Genomic DNA, 3,903 nt, shown 5'->3' with positions numbered 1-3,903 from the left:
CAGTCGTCCCACCTTACCACTTGTTGGACCAACGCCCCGCTTCTGCCACCGACGTTCGTCCTTGTCAACCTCCTTTGTTGCCATTAAGTCCAACACTGTCACCTCTTACCCTCTATTCAAAGCTTCGACCATCTACACCCTCACCGACGACCATTGTACCACTAAATTCGACGGGACACGCTAGCTTCGTTTATGGATAGATTCGACGAAGAAAACCATACCTCTCCTTTCGTTTCCCTTTTGGTGGTGGTGGTTCTAGCCTTCTCGGTGTAGATTTGTACTTCGATCTGGATGAAGTCTAGTAGGCAGTGGTGACAGAGGTAGGGATGTGGAGAATCAAATGAGAATGACTATTATGGAATACCGTATTTGTGACAGAGGTGGTGGTGGTGGCAAACTGGATGTAGTCTAACAAACACGTTTTTCCAATTAGAATGGCGGTTGTCGGCAGTGGTTCCAGAAAGAAGAGGGTTACGCCGGTGATGAAAAGGCTTCACACCTCACTGCTTTTGTAATGATGGAAGGGGAGGTGCGTTAATCTATATTTATTCTGTTAAAATAAAGATAAAAAACAATTATATATATATATATATATATATATATATATATATATATATATATTGTTAAAAGAAAAGAAAAAAGAAAGAAAGGGTAATTTGGTCTTTTTATATGGACCAATGGATCTATAGTGCAATTTTCACAAACCACAGAGATGTAACCTATCAAATTTTAAACTTAGAAACAAAAAACGAAAATTCGACCAAACCACAAGGACCATTTTTGTAATTTACTCTAATTTTATAGACCAAAATCACTAAAATTTGACTACTAATACAATAACATAAAAAAAAACTGTATACTTTTTAGGGTTAATGTCATAAAAACCCTCAAGTTTTCAAGGTTTTGTCGGTTTTGCCCAAAGTTGAATTTTATGTCCGTTTTTACCCTAACATTTTCGAAAAAATGTTCGGTTTTACCCTTTTACCGGTGATAACAGGTTTTCCAGGTTACCATTATATTAAATTCACAAAAAAACCCTTAAGTTTACCATTGTTTTTTTTCTTGTTTTTACCCTTAGATACATATTTTTACATTTTTATATATTAATATGTATCTATACTTCTAAAAATATATTTATACTTAAGAAAAACATATATCAAAATACATATTTACACTTCTAAAAATATATGTATATACTTATATAAACATGTTTATGATTGAACAAGTTTTTTTTTATTTATTGATATGTATATTTTTAAATACATAAAAATATGTATTTGTAGTTCTAAAAACATATTAAATTGTTTTTTTTACATATTAAATGGTTTATCCAAGAAAAAAATACACACACACACGCGCACACACACACACACACACACACATATATATATATATATATATATATATATATATATATATATATATATATATATATATATATATATATATATAAATAACATTAAAAAATGTAAATACAATATTTAATTAAAATTTTTTCGTATATAAATATGATTTTTCGGCATGAATACGTATAATATGAAAAAAAAATACATAGGGTAAAAGTGTAAACAAAATTATAAACTTAAGGGTAAAAACGTAAAAAAAACTGTAAACTTAAGAGTTTTTTGCGAAGTTAATATGATGGTAACCTGTTATCACCGAAAAGGGTAAAACCGAACATTTTTTGGAAAATGTTAGGGTAAAAACGGACTTTAAATTCAACTTTAGGCAAAACCGACAAAACCCTAAAAACTTGAGGGTTTTATGACATTAGCCCTACTTTTTAAACCGACATTTTTACAATTCCTCCTTAATAAATTAAGTTTTTTTTTTAACATGTCAATCTCTCATGAGTTTTAGCACTTGTCATTTTGTGGTATTTTTGAAATAAATATTATCCACTTGTCAATTATTGGTTTATTTTAATTTTTAAAATTAAAGTCATATACTTATATATGTAAAATATTAAATATCATATATATGATATTAAATTGCAATAAATACGTTTCTTTTTTTTCTTATTTTAAAGTTGTACATTAAAAAATATTTTCTGTTTACACTTTAATGTTTAATTTTTTTTAAATCGAACCCGTATAATACACGGACACAGATTTCACACCTAGTTTATCTAATATTTAACTAATAAAAAAAACACAAAGATACCTACTAAGACTAGCAAACAAGACAATGGAAACGACAATTTGTTGACCTATATCTAGTCAACTCTCCTGTCTCTTTTAATTACAAGTTGTATCGAATATTTTTGGAAAAAAAAAACCCCACATCAAAGCCCAATCAAACTAAAAGATGGGAAGCTGTTGTTGCTCTGAAGATGAAGAAACAGACATCAAGGGGATTCTACTCATGCTAGTAATTGTTCTTGTGCTAATGTCTGTCTGCCTTCCCCAGCCACGCCAGCGCACCTACTATGTATATCGTTGCTAGCTAGTTGATCTTCTTTATGCAGGATTCAAGTTTGGTCCAAACTTTCGTGCAGTTGCTTGACTTAGTACATGAAGATGATCAATCATTGTATCCAAGTGGTTATAAACTTATGATTCTTTGGCGTTTATGCTTATGTATTTTTTCTTCATATACCGAATAAAATACTTTTTGCATACTGATCATTTGATTAAGTAATTAGTATGCTTTCAAATCTTTATTGTTGAATCGCATTTATAGTTTATTTCTTTTCATCTATATCTACAACACCTAATCAGCCCACTTGTTATCCGAAAACCTACCCAACCAGATATCATGATTTGGAGTTCTTGATTCAATTTCCAGTCTGGTCCTTTAATAATAGAAATATGATGCGGAAGCAACATCTGTCAAAGAATGTTCCACCCAACATTTCAGTACCTACAAAGTTGCTTCGTTTATTCCTTTAAGATTGTGACATGAAAGGGTGAAACAGGTGAAGTAATGGATAAAAAACATGTGATTTTCCATTGTTCAGAATTGTCCGAGTCTAGTTAGTTAATTAGGTTAAATTGCAAGATTTTTCTGTCTAATTTTTTTATTTAAATTAATTAAAAAATTACACAAAAACAAATGGTCCATATGTTTTATAAAAGGGATGAGAGTGGCTCCCACTGGATTTTACTAATAATCCTTATGATTTGCAAACATTGCACAATAAATACTTAACACCGTTAAAAATAAAGATTAAATATTTAGGAAATGAAACCAGTAAGTTCCCATAAAAGCGTCCCCACCACTGCCATCCCTTCCTTCATGATCGACGTGCTGCACCACCGTTACACCCATTGAAATCGACAGGCCCTTCCATTCTCCGCCCTTATCCCACCACATCATGGTGATGCTCTTATATACGTACCATCCAACGCCGCCCTCCTAATTGTAAACCATCTAACCTTTCACCTCTCCGTCTCCTTGATGGATATGAAATCTGAGACCAATTCTGGAAAGTTATGCTCACCAAAGCCACGCCTCACTTAGCTTCTTGTTGTTTGTACTTTATATGGTTGTAAATTGTAAGGTAAAGATTTGATTACATGTATAAATATTATAGTTTGATTGATAGAGAGGGTTAAACCTCATATAAATAAGGATAGAAAATGGGGCGTGTTGTAACCTAAACTCTAAAGATCTTGAGCCTAAATCCTAAATACTAACATACTAATAACATGATGGTAGAATGTGCATTACTAGATCTAGATTATGATAATCTGTGATAGCTTATGCAAGCATCTTATTCTCTTCTTGAATGAAGACATTATGTTGTTATGACAATTAAGAACATCTGTGGCTGCATTTTAAATTTTTCCTAAGGTTCTTGTTGAGATGCAGGTTCCTAAACTTGTATGGATCAGGTGGGGTTTCTTTGTGTAGGGGAATTAGGGTGGGGGCTTTCTTGTAGGTTCCTAAATTTTCTTATAG

The sequence above is a fragment of the Lactuca virosa genome, chromosome 6, assembly GCF_052849685.1.
Source record: "Lactuca virosa cultivar CGN04683 chromosome 6, Lactuca_virosa_CGN04683_v6, whole genome shotgun sequence".
Taxonomy (NCBI): domain Eukaryota; kingdom Viridiplantae; phylum Streptophyta; class Magnoliopsida; order Asterales; family Asteraceae; genus Lactuca; species Lactuca virosa.
Note: the sequence above shows the minus strand (reverse complement) of the source record.